Below are 14,714 nucleotides of genomic sequence, written 5' to 3'. Positions count from 1 at the left end.
AAGACCTTGGTCAAGACTGCGTGCTACTTCCTAACATTTTCTGTCTGACCTAGGTGGTATAATTTCCCATGTTTGAGCTGTGCCCAGTGTAGCACTATGATTAGAGGTGATGTTTTCTTAGATCCCCATGAAGAAGAGAGAAACAAGCACTCATCAGACAAGTTGTTTGCAGTTCGCGTGTGGCTGTTGCACGGTTCTGGCAGAAATAGTCTCTTAGAAAGGAACACCAGCACTCACTGTTTATATGAATCATACGCCGCAGCAGCAGATCAAACACAACAGACGTTTCGGCCCTAGGCCCTCCTCAGCGTTCTTATATCCCCATACTGGAAGAAAATAAAAACAAAGTTCAACATTAGGACATCGATCTCTTTTTCTTTTTCTTCTTCTCTATTTCTTGAAGTGACCTTGTGGGTTGGTTTGGGTAGGCAACACTAAATGTGAGTTGAAAACAAGGATTTCTGAACATAAATGGAATAAAGATGAAAAGTTTGGGGTGGCCATGCAGACACTTAATTTAGTTATTATTTATTTTTCTTTTTTTTACCGCACATTACAAAACAAGAGCCCCAAAAGAAGGAACTGCTGTTGGAATGCTCCTTTATCAATCAGGCTACTTATTATACTTATATTCTTTGTTTAGGTGTTATAGATGTATGTTATATGATCTTTGCATTATCTCAAGCTAGGACATTTTACTATGCTCTCTGAAAAATAACCATATGGTCATTTAGCTTTTAATTTATTTAGTTTTTCATGCTATTTGCCCACAGCTATTTGTTGATGTTTTTTATTTACTGTTTGAGCCCTTCATAGACAAAACATATATTAACATTTTGGATTATCCAGCGTAGACCAATTTTATGATGTTGCACATTTTCCTTAATCAAGGTCATTTACAGTGTCAGTGTATGTATGTGTCAATGTACTGTATGTATAATATGTATGCTATTTCCTTGTGTTTTGGTGAAGTTAGTTCTACACTCATGTGCATCTTAATTTTTTTAACTGGCTTGTATGGTCTTATACTTTAGGCTGACACCCGGTTGCGTTGCCTGTCTGAAAACTCCAGCCGTAGGGTGCAGATGCTCCATCCATTATATCACAACCCGCTGTGTGTCTCTCTCTCTCACACACACACACACACACACACACACACACACACACACACACACACACACACACACACACACACACACACACACACACACACACACACACACACACACAGCGTCAGCTGAGCTACTGTTAATCTATTTGCACGTTGCAATCATTCTCGTTGTACGCCGGGTTGCCAGGTGTTTCTTGAAACAAGCAACCAGGTGTATGAAAACAAGCCCAAAACACATACATTGGCTATTTGAAAATAGCCGACCTACAAGCTTAGAAACAACATAAGACCTTCCGCTATATGTCTATATATATGTAATATATATATATATATATATGTAATATATATATATATATATATATATATATATATATATATATATATATATATATATATATATATATATATATATATATATATATACGCACACAGGAATAAAAGGGACAAGGAATGACAGACACACAGATCTCCATAATATATGGCCATATCTGTCACATTGGCAGTGGCTCTTAGGTGTCGAACTCTAGAGGTTCGGGCCACATAGCAGCCCGAATTTCTAGTGTATTCTCACCTATAGCTTCCATAAAATGCCAAGCTTACTGTACTTTCACCTTTGTAAAGTCAGTCAGAAAAACATTACTGCAATAAGAGAAACTTAAAGAATTCAAGAGCAAAGAGAGACATTTTTAGCAAGCCTGACTAAGCACAAATCATTTTGGCAAAGTTCTGATCTAATTCAAGGTTCAACCCAGATGTGTTTCCTGTCAGACTCGAAACAAAAAGAAGATACATGGTAAGACAAAATGTTAGGAAAATAGATACAAAATTAGTTGTGTATTCCAAATAATGCATCTTATGACAGCAATGCGTAGTTTATACAGATTAAAATAATAATAATAATAATAATAATAATTATTAATTAATCATAATTAATAATAAAGAAACACTCACCATTATGACATGATTTGGAGTCTTAAAACAAATGTATACCAACAAAACTCTATTGACTGATCCACCCTCTCTTGCACCCTGTAACCTACAGTATTACTACTTCACAGCCCGGCATGTGATGAGGTTGGGAGCCTTGACACAAATGCTTCACGTACGTAAATGACTTGGACATCTTTGTTGCTGTGTTATTCTTATACTGTGTAGCTAGTAATCAAGAGCTCCTTTGGTGAAGCTAAAATGGTAGGCTAAAAGTGTTTCAGCCTGCAAAGTCCCTGCACTGAATTTGTTGCTGGAACAAAGCCCAGTAATCCATAGGAGATGCTCCACTGGAGCCTTATCCCGTTTGGTGCATGAGTCATTGGGCTTTATTAAAGTCAATCTGGGCTGAACACCATGCTGTGTGATTGGCAGGCATATTGCTATGACCCTCTGGCTTCTGTTGTTGTTGTCCAGAGGCTCAGCAGGACCATTTATTTATGGCATGGTTTGTCTTGACCATGGAAATGGCAGTGGCCTTACAGTGGATGTTGGCTCATATATATATATATGCCTTTGATTTTTACTGGACTGCAGGACAGGTAGTAGAATGTATGGAAGCATATCTCATTAGGAGACCCCTGTTCCTCCCTACACCTTACCCTTTCAATGTTGAACCTCCATGTACAAGATGGAGAGAAACAGCCCTCGATACCGCAATCGTTAGAGGGAAAACACAGTAATTGCTAACATGCCTCTATTTTCCATTCCATGTATTTGCTCATGGCAAAATTTTCCATTACAGGAATGACCTGCATATGGAAAGTTTCCCGCTGGCTTACTTACTTTCCATTGTCAAGAAAATAAGGGGCTTTTTGGAAACACAGCAGGACACGACTCCCCTAGATGTCTCAGCATGTGTTGCATGCCACCCTCACCTTCTTGTTGTGCAGACACTGTATAATGTATTGTATATTTGGCCCTGTGTCTCATTTCCACTCCTGTTGACAGGTACATGCTGCCTCACTATGTGGTCTGCTGTACCGCATCCTTCAAATAAACCAAACAATCAATTTACTTCCAGCTCATATGCAGAGAGGCTGCTGGGCATTTAGTTTAGTTTAGCTCAGTTGCACATAAATTATAAGCACCATAAGAGAAAGACAAAACGAGAAGCTGTTAAGGTGAAGAAAAAACCTCAAAGGATTTATGAAAGCCTTTCACATCAAAAGACAAAAAAGACGGACAAAAAACGATGATCACAATGATGAGCAAAGACTGAGATTAATTGAATAAGAGAAACAAAGTGATGAGTCAACATGTGGAGAATAGTAGGATGAAATGACTGGGAAGATTAAATCATTTAAATAGACCTGATGCAGAAAATGAACGTGAGATTGTCGTAGTGGGTGTGTGTGTGTGTGTGTGTGTGTGTGTGTGTGTGTGTGTGTGTGTGTGCGTGTGTGTGTGTGTGTGTGTGTGTGTGTGTGTGTGTGTGTGTGTGTGTGTGTGTGTGTGTGTGTGTGTGTGTGTGTGTGTGTGTGTGTGTGTGTGCGTGCGTGCGTGCGTGCGTGCGTGTGTGCGTGCGTGTGTGTGTGTGTGTGTGTGTGTGTGTGTGTGTGTGTGTGTGTGTGTGTGGGCATGAGTTTTTAAGGAGAAAAGGGGGATGAGATCAGTGTGCTGGGTGCAAATGTTACTTTTAAGCTCACCAGTCTGGTAAATGAATAATTATATACCAAACAGTACACAATAACATGCACAGCCTTTTTGTGTCGCATATCATACTGTACAATCATTTAATCTGCATTATAGCACATTATGTTGTTGAATAAAACAATGGTCAGTGCTGATTGTAAAGGTAGGGTCCAAATAAAATTTATTAACCACTAAATAGAGTTAAAACTTTATTAGTTTTAAAGCAAAAGCGTTAAGTTTCATCTTAACCCATTTAGACCTGAGGCCGATTTAAACATAAAAAAATACAACAGGAATATACATCATATACAACATCTAAAACTAGAAAGTACTGTTCCTGAAGAAACAGTGTGGGATCGCTAAGAATGTTGATGGTATTGAGTATTGATATTGTTACAATTATTAAGTTAATATGTAGTGTTAAAGGTTTGAAAGGTTTAAAGTTCTAAAAGTTTGAAAGGTTTGAAAGGTTCTAAAGGTTTGAAAGGTTCTAAAGGTTAAGGTTCGAAAGGTTCGAAAGGTTCGAAAGGTTCGAAAGGTTCGAAAGGTTCTAAAGGTTCTAAAGGTTCTAAAGGTTCTAAAGGTTTGAAAGGTTCTAAAGGTTTGAAAGGTTCTAAAGGTTTAAGAGGTTTGAAAGGTTTTAAAGGTTCTAAAGGTTTGAAAGGTTCGAAAGGTTTGAAAGGTTTGAAAGGTTTAAAATGTTTAAAAGGTCTGAAAGGTTTGAAAGGTTTGAAAGGTCTGAAAGGTTTGAAAGGTTTGAAAGGTTTGAAAGGTTCGAAAGGTTTGAAAGGTTTGAAAGGTTTGAAAGGTTCAAAAGGTTTGAAAGGTTCTAAAGGTTTTAAAGGTTCTAAAGGTTTTAAAGGTCTACGGTTCTAAAGGTTTGTCGGTGTTGAATAGTGTAAAATTTAGTTTTCTAGGGTAAAACTGTGGTTGCTAGGGTCTGATAGCCGGTTGCTAGGTTCTAATAGGTGGTTGCTAGGGTCTAATTGGTGGTTGCTAGGGTATAACAGGTGGTTGCTAGGGTAAAACAGGTGGTTGCTAGGGTCTAATAAGCGGTTGCTAGGGTCCAATAGGGGGTTGCTAAGGTCTAATATGCAGTCTATATGGTCTAATATGCGGTTACTATGGTAAAACAGTTGGTTGCTAGGGTAAAATGGTGCATTGCTAGGGTCTAATCGGTGGTTGCTAGGGTATGATAGGTGGTTGCTATGGTCTAATATGGTGTTGCTAGGGTCTAATAAGCAGTTGCTAGGCTCCACTGTAGCTAAATAGGATTTCCCCATTGAAATGAATGGGATTTTTTTAGCAGTAAAAGTGAAATATCTCTAAAAGTACAAATTATTTCAAAAATTCAAATGGTAGCCAATATGTCCTAAGTAGGCTGAACGTTATAGAGTTGGAACAGAGTTTCTAGCTAAAAGTATGAAGGACTAGTTACGGTCCAAAAAACGGTCCCAAAAGCGGTGAAGATAACAGTAGTGTGATCGCTTTAGCGATCCCACAATGACTTAAATGCTTTCCCGGTTTTAAAGGTATAACAACGTATAGGCTTTCCCGGTCTTATTTAGGTGGGTGAAAAAATACATCCAGGAAGTGACAGTAGACCAAATCCTCATGATGTCACAACAATAACAAACTTAAAGGTCAACACCCAGGTGTATAAAACTACCAGTGCGGCACTGGGGCAGTATTTCATGGTAGCACTAAATTGTTTTTCTTTGCACTCTATTTATGTGTTTTTTTGTACCAGTGTTGGAAAGTAACTAATTACATTTACTCAAGTACTATACTTAAGTACAATTTTGAGGTACTTTTACTTTACTTGAGTTTTTCCAATTTTCAATACTTTTACTTCTACTTCCACTACATCTCAGAGACAAATATTGTACTTTTTACTCCACTACAATTATTAGAAAACTTTAGTTACTAGTTACTTTGTAGATTTTGATTATTATAACAAAACATGCATTAACCACTTCAACCCTATCCATTTCGGCCATTTGAAAATAGCCGAACTGCAAGCTCACAATGCATCGCTTTGCAACACGCTGTAAGCTTGTAGATCTGCTTTGAAAACTGAAATGGGACCTTCTGCATAATGATGAGCAGTTTTACTTTTGGTACTTTCAGTGTAATGTTGATGCCAATACTTTTGTATTTTTACTCAAGAATATTTAGATTATCAGACTTTTACTTGTAACAGAGTGTTTCTACATTGCAGTATTGATACTTTTACTTGAGTAAAACATTGTAGTACCTTTTCCACCACTGACATTTACTCTCTTGCACTTGTAAGTTGCTCTGGGTAAGAGATAAATGGTTACATTTTAAATTGTATTTGTAAATTGTGACATTTAACATATTTTTTCTTATATCAAGATGACTAGCACCTGCGTGTGTACAGGCATCTAATTTTCTTTCAACCCTGGTCTTAAGTACAAAGATTACACAGGTTGGCTTTTATAACGTACATGATATGACACCAAGCGCCGATGCACTTTCCGTTCTGTGTGTGTGTGTGCGTGTGCGTGTGCGTGCGTGCGCGCGTGCACGTGTGTGTTTAGACTTCAAAGCCAAAAATTCCTAGTTCATTGCGTACTGAGCATTTTAAAACCCTAAACACAGCATGATTTTGGCATAGGTAAAACATTGGCAATGTTTTGTTCAAATAGGCATATACACTCAGAACCCCGCCCCCTGACGCCCCCCCCCCCCCCACCCGTTTGTTTACAAACATTGTGGTCTATACTCTATAGCAGCGCTACTCAACCCGCGGCCCGCGTCTTGGCAGCCCCTCATGGTCAAACCAAAAAAAAAAAAAAAAAAATAATATTTTTTTAAGCACAGGATAAAAATATACATTTCCGTTCAAATATATGTTTTTTTTTTTTCAAAAACAAACATCAATTGTTACAGGTATAATGCATTTCGGTTTTTGGGGGGGGGTTTGACCCCATTTTTTTCCGGCCGCGCGGCGTAGGTGTCCCTTATTTCAATCTCTGGGAGTTGGCAACCCTAACCTTGCCATACCTTAGCTTTTGCTGAACTGATGCCACTGGACATACACACAAAATAAACAGGTAGGCTACAGTGAAAAGAATATGTCAAAATGTACATTTTCTTATAACAATAACAATGCGTAGTGTGTGTTACAAAATCGAAAAATCCAAAATAGGACCGTCATTTTTAGCTTGCGGCCCCTTGGACTTTTGGTATTTTGCTGAGTGGCCCCTGAGCCATCTTAAGTTGAGTAGCCCTGCTCTATAGAGATTTTGTGATGTATTAACTAAAACTTTGTGTGCATAGGAGGTATAGCACTGGCCAGCATGATGATGTAGACAAGTGATGGATTATGGAACACTCAAAGACTAAGACATAATGGTGGAGATAACAGGAGATTTTGTGCATAGTTTATTTTCTTCTGAAGCATATAAGGCAAATAAAAGAGTCTAACTGCAATTGGCGCTTGGCTGGTGTTAATTTTTGGCCCTGTGTGTGTGACATCCCGCACCGCTCCCTAGGTAATGTTTTTCCTTCATTCAGGTCATCCTTTCATCATTTCCCCTTTTATTTTGAAATACTCACTTATCTCAATTCAGACTCTTCACATCCAGCGCTTGTGTATTTACCACCCGTGTCTATCCCATCCTGTTTGGTTTCACCTGTCCCTGATTATCCCTAGTGTATTTAGTCTGTATGTTCCCCTCTCTCATTGATAGTTTGTCTTTGTTTGCAGTGCCTAGTTGTTTCCAGCCTTTTTTCTCGTGTTTAGTTTTCTTGGAGTTTTTCTGCTTCCTTTATCTGGACCTCGCCTTTGTCTTCTCCTTGCCGGATTTGTTTGCCTATCTTTTCACTGACTCTATGTGTACCAAACCTTTGCATTCTCCCTTTCAGAATTGTTTGCTTATCTTGTGACTGACTGTGTACCGAACCTTTGCAAGTACAGACTGTTTTTGATAAAGATTTCTGCCTCTTGTGCAATTGATTCTCCAACAGGTTGTGTTAAATAATCAGTTTAATTCTTCAGGCAGTTTCTAACGTCTAAAACTAAAATTTCAACAATAATTTTCTAACTCAGAATAGCTTTGCAAATTGTATTTTTTTAATTTATTTGATCGATCATGTCCATATGAGAAGCGTTATACTTCCTGGAAACCTTTTACAATAAGGACGTTTATTCAAACCAACCGTGTTATGCCACCCATCCATTGACCACATATGATGTTTAATGCAGTATTTAGCATCACAAACATAGCAATGTAGAGCTAAAAGTTCAGACAGACAGAATAAAAAGCATGAATTCTGATTCCTGAGATAAGGGACAAAATATGTGCTGCATAGAAAAGTCTTATTTATGTGAAATATAAATAAATTCATGAATTGAATCTTGAAAAAAATGGGGCTCTGTTCCCAGACAATACCTGTATTTACAGTAGCCTGTCCTCAGCAAGCGGTCACAATGGCAACATGCCAAAAGGAAAAGGTTTTAGAATATTACAAATGCATAAAGATACATTGCGAGAGCATCAATGACTGCTGGAGTCTACATAGAGATGCTTGAGGGCGTCGTAAAGTGACGCCTGGGGCACTGGACCAAGCATCCGCATTTGATGAGTTGGAATGAGAATGTGTTGGAGTGACCGTGTGTTTAGCCACTCACTGCAGCCGTACTGAGTGGGTGAGTGTCAGACCTGGAGGAGAGACACAGGAGAAAACAGGAAGTCAGACCAAATAGAACACCAAAGCCCAAAGTGGGTCGTATTTAGTTCAGAGGTTCTGAAATATTTTCATATGAAGGACCCCCAAATGGATATGTATTTGGCGGCGGACCCCCATCTGAAAATATTTTATATTGCAAAATTATTCACTTTTCCAAACATTTTAAAGATTTTTCAAAAAATAAATCTAAAATAGCAGATAAGCTCATATATGCTATTTTTGAATGGCCAATGTATATGGATAAAGTGGTTAAAATGATTGTATTGCTGTATTAACATATTTTGCTGGGGAGACCCTGGAAATCCCCCATGGACCCCTGGGGGTCCCGGACCCCACTTTGAGAGCCACTGATTTAGTTGCCCTGATTGCAGTCGTTCTCAAACTTTTTTATTTCAAGGACCCCCAGTTTGATATAAATACAGCCATGGACCCCCATAACTCTGAGAGTGTACAAATGGAAACAAGTGGACCTTTAATGTGTCCATTTTGTTCCATTTGTACGCTGTCATAGTTACAGCCCCATAAGGCATTCTGCAGGGGACCCCCTGGAACCCCCTCAAAGACCCCTGGGGGTCTCCTGACCTGATCACTTTGAGAAACACTGATTGGTCAGTTGCCATATAACCACCAGGGAAGATACAACTTTAGCTTGTGCCGTTTGGTCAGCTGCCATCCCAAATGTATTGCCCTTTCTTATCTTTCTTATCTCACTCCACTCCCCTCACCCATAGCAAATAAACTGTGTGTGTGTGTGTGTGTGTGTGTGTGTGTGTGTGTGTGTGTGTGTGTGTGTGTGTGTGTGCGTGTGCGCGCGCGCGAGTGTGTGTGTTTGCGTGTGTGCATGAGTGCGTGTTAGGTGTGTGGGAAAAAATCGATTCTAATACGAATCGCGATTCTCATGTTGGACGATTCAGAATCGATAAAAAAAGAAAAAGAAAAAAAATGACATTTTTGAATCGAGCAGTGCCCACCTATAGCCACTAACAGAGAAGAACCAGTTCGTGGTGCCACAGCAGCTCGTGCACATGACTCAGTGTGTTGGAGACTGAAGGTGAATGTTGAGAGCAGAGGAGAGGATGTGAGTCACATATAGACAAAGTTACAGGCATCCTTCTTTGTCCAGCTGCTTAAAGCTAGCCTTGAGTAGTGATGAGTTATTGAATGTGTGGAGGGACCTGACAGGCATAGCTCTCATCAGACAGAATCAGAATCAGAATCAGAATCAGTTTTATTGTCACATCACAGGTTTACAAGGTAAAGAAGTGGGTGAAATTCGTTTTTGTACATCGTTCCCATCGCAACGTTAATTTCCATAGAAAGAAGAGGGGGGGGGGGGGAGAAGAAGAGGGGTGGGGGGCAAGTGGGAAGGAGATCAAAAACAAGAGAGCAACAGAAGGCCAGACAAGTTATCTACATATTTACAAAGTACCTGAGATAATAAAAAACTAAGGTGCCTGAGCATAGCAGCAATGTATGTATGTATATATATATATATATATATATATATATATATATATATATATATACTGTGCATGTCATACTTATACTGTGCATGATATACATATGGACGTTAAGGTGCTTAGAGAAAAAAAAAGCACAATAAAAAAGACAAAAAAGTCAGTGCGTTATACATGGGATTAAGGTGCAAAAGGTCAGTGCGTGTCCACCTAGGGTGGACTGACCCTAGTATAATCCGCAAGTAGCTCCATGAGGGAGTGCAGCAAAAAAGTCATTTGTACCTGGTGTAGTCCACAGGTGTGTCCGAGGGGGAGCTAAGTCCAAGTCATTGTCCCTGGTATAATCCACAGGTGTGTTCAGGAAGAGCCAGAAAGGTTTTGCACTGCCTGCTGTCAGGCTGCTGAGCAAGGCTTATGCCTCATTCAGCATCCTGACAGCAGCCGGGTTAGCAGACATAGTTTTAATTAGCAAGACTTTACAGTGGTAAAGGTGTTTGTTTTTTTTGTGGTGAAAACTGTGCCCACGCGACTTGCTCCCACAACCCCAGAAGGCTTGAAGCGAGTAGCTTGAATGAATCTTGAAAAAGGCCAGCTACTACCCTGGGGTCCAGAAGTAAACTGAGGAATTTTAGTGACTGTGAAATGCTCTTACATGTGCTTGAATTAACACACAGTGATTCTAAGGTGTTTAATAGTTTTGTTTTAGCACAAACTCTAATAATATGGAAGCAAAAAGTAGGTCAGGATCATATGCATGTGAAGAAATATTGTCAAAACACACACTGACCATTTGCAGTGAGTTCTTTTGATCACTGAAATTTATGACTGCTGCCTAAGGGGCTGCAACTCCTCGTTTTTGGTACAAACACGGTGAAGAAGAGTGTCTTGGAAAATAGGCGCAGGCTATATAAATAACCGATTTAAAGGTTGTTTCAATCCGTCTTTAAATTTTCCACTCTGACATCAGTAGGATCCCACAAATATAGCTTTTTTTTCTTTTTGATATGATGTTCAGGGGGAGAAATATATATTTATATCCCCCACCCCCACCACCACCTTTGCTGGATGGTGTGAGCTACAGCGGAGAATGAGGTCAGGGATGGGGCTAGCTCAGTGAGCTCTGTAGAACATAAAAGAAAATAAAGACATGCATATCAGTGATGACAAAAGCAAACAGCCATTGATCATAACACCACATTTGAAACTCACCCACTGCACACACACTGATACTGTAGCTCTCTGTATTTTCCAATACAGTGATTATGAAACAACAAACCAAATGCAAGAAGAAAAACGTGGCTACAATGACTTGTTTAAAATTATATCATCCAGCATGAAAACGATATAGGGGCCTACAACATTGTTTCACTGTGAAGTGAATATGCAGACTACAATAGACTACATCACACATCTAACAATATCATTATAAGAAATAAAGTAGCTGGAAGACCTGGATGACTGAAAATCTTCATTGACATAATGCTTAACAATACTGCAAACCATCAAAGAAAATCTGGAAATAGGGAATAGAGAAGAAAGGAACACAGAATACAAACAAAATAGAAAATAATAACAGGAAGGCGCAGTCAAATCAAAAATACAAAGTCTAGCATAAATAAGGTGCATGATTAAAAATGAACAATGGATAGATGGCACGACGGAAGGCAGAAATGCTTCTTGTGCAGGTGGAAAACATATCCAGCGTATAAAAAAGCAAAATCACAGCATTATTAAACTGACAGGGATAAAGAATGAAAAACTGAACATATGAAAAACACATCAAATTGCAGGAATAAATCACTGTTTCTTTTGCATGGTTAAAGTGGCATGTTAATGTGTGTGTGTGTGCGGCACACACACGGCACACACATGCACACGCACACATACACGCACACACACGCGCACACACACACACACACACACACACACACACACACACACACACACACACACACACACACACACACACACACACACACACACACACACACACACACACACACACACACACACACATTGCTATTTACAACTCAAATGTGTGTGCCAAACTCTTACTTTCAGGACCATTCACCATAAAGGTACAGTTCATTGAAAAATCCTTAGACAATGACTACACACTGACCAAATGGTGACAACAGTCCGTACAATACGACATCAGCGCTTAGAAAAGCCTCCCTGAAAGATATAACATTATGATTATGAGAAAAAAACATTTTCATTTAATGTAGGCTGCTCATCAGCACGGTACACAAATGGGTTGCAAGTGGCCTATTATCTTGAACTGTAGTGTAGTATTTGAATAGATGTGTAGGAACTGTACTCTCCGCTTGTGACACAATGGCCATTGATCATGTTGTTAGCGTTTGAATAGCGGCACATGAATATGACAAGGTTACATTTTTGTCTATATGATCTGCATTTCTATGACACCTTTATCTAAAGTGATGTGCGTAACATTCACCCATTCACACACCAACACTGGAGGCAACTCGCTCAACAGGAGCGGTTGTGGTTTAGTGTCTTGCTCAAGGACACTTTAACATGGGGACCAGGTCAGGAGGATCGAACCAGGAACCTTCTGGTTCCAAAACGGCCACTCTGCTGTACCTCCTGAGCCGCCACACACAAGGCACATTTAAAAACCATTTGTTTTACCATTAGTTTATTATGGTAAAAAGGGGCCATCTATATTGGAAACAATTTGGAAAATACGCAAAAAAAAATATGATGCTGATGACCTTTGGAATGATGACTGCTGGAAATGTTGGATGCCAGTCTATAACGTCAGTAATATGATATCATATTGATGACATCAAGTATCTCCATATATGTGTGACGTGGCCAGCTATGTCACATTTGACTTGCCCAGTTATACTCAAAATTGGCACGATGAGTTTGAATGCCTTGTTAATTTACACTGAGCTTACAACAATAAAATACACTGATGGTAAGGTTCGTATATCCCCTGCCTGTATTCTGGTGGTAGATCAAGACACTTGACAGCCTTTGTGATTATGCCGCCAATGTGCAGATGAGCTGGCGTAATTTGTTATGAATGAAGTTTTATTTAGCTGTGGCATAATATTATTGCACATACCCCCTCAAATGTTCATGGATGGTGATTGGTGAACCACCAAAGGTGCCCTGAGTAGGCCTGTCACACTCACAATCATAACATAATCGTCTAATCGTAATTATTTAAGATAATCGTAATTATGTTTGCATAATCGTCATAATCATCACAAAAGCTTGCAGATCGTCTATTTCCGCTATTTAAAAAAATAAATTTAAAGTATAAAATCATTAAATATGTCAGTAATTTCTTTGTATAGGCTATTTAAGTTATTTGTCATATCTGCCCTGTGGATTCTTTTATTACAAAGCCTAAAAGGCAAACAGAAATATAACAAAACATTCATATGTTCCAATGTTCCATGCCAAAAACACAATTAAATCGTTAATCGCAATTATTTGTATGACAATTAATCGTCAAATTAATTCATTGTTGATTTTTGTAATCGTGACAGCCCTGAGGGTCACCGAATCAGTTGACATTTTTAAAAGAAATCTTAAGACACACCTTTTTAGTATTGCTTTTACCTAGGTGTCTGCATTACTCTTTTTTTGCTTTGTTGTCTCCGCCAGGCCGAAAGGCATGGCGAGAGAGTATGTCCTGTCCGTCCGTCCGTGTGTCCGTGTGTGCGTCCGTCCTGTCCGTCCGTTACCAGCTAATATCTGGCACCGTTGGCCCGGCCGCTGCGAAACTGTGCACGCACACTCCCTGGATGCCAACTCAGAACCTCTGGCCCAAACTTTTTAGATTGGCCTGTTATAGTGCCACCAGGAGGCCGATATGTGCAAAACACAATTATTGATACTACTCCTACAGATTTTGTCCAAACATCACACAAATCGGTACACAGTATCTCTATAGTCATGTGATCAACACGGATTTATCCGATTTCCCATATTCTATTTTGATTGCCTAAGATTGGCTTCCAAAGTTTGCAGGATTGGTCCGTTTTGAACAAAATGCCTCAAATCATGAACGCAGCTTGCGATTTCCGTGAAATTTCACACGGACATTTCTATTAAGCCGAAGAAGAAATGCCACCCTTTTCACATTGGCCTGTTATAGCGCCACCGGCAGGTCTAATTTTGCAAAACACATTTTTGGAACAAAATGCCTCAAATCATGAATGCAGAGTCCGATTGCAGTGAAAAGCCCTTGAACAAATGGCACCCTTTTCACATTGGCCTATTATAGCGCCACCAGGAGGCCACAATAACGTACCTGACCTGGTGGAGAACTGTGCTCCGCCTCCGAGGAGCACTTTTTCTAGTTTTTATTGTTGTTGTTTATTTTCTTGTTTTTCCTAGTTTTATTGTCTCCGCCAGGCCGCAAGGCATGTGAAAGGCATGGCGAGAGAGTATGTTTTGCCCCCTGTACGTCCGTCCATCCATGTGTCTGTGTGTCCGTCCGTGTGTCCGTCCGTCCTTCTGTCTGCGAGCAGCTAATCTCCGCCACCGTTTGCCCGGTCACTGTGAAACTGCGCACACACACTCCCTGGATGCCACAGCAGAACCTATGCCCCACATTTTTCAGATCAGTCTGTCATAGCGCCACCATGAGGCCGACTTTTACTTACTCCTTACTCCTACAGATTTGGTCCAAACAACACACGAATCGGTACACAGTATCTCTATAGTCATGTGATCAACACGGATCTGTCCGATTTTCCATATTCCATCCTGATTGGCTAAGATTGGCTTCCAAAGTTTGCAGGATTGGTACGTTTTGAACA

This window comes from Gymnoscopelus braueri (genome assembly GCF_963280865.1).
Source record: "Gymnoscopelus braueri genome assembly, chromosome: 8".
NCBI lineage: Eukaryota > Metazoa > Chordata > Actinopteri > Myctophiformes > Myctophidae > Gymnoscopelus > Gymnoscopelus braueri.
Note: the sequence above shows the minus strand (reverse complement) of the source record.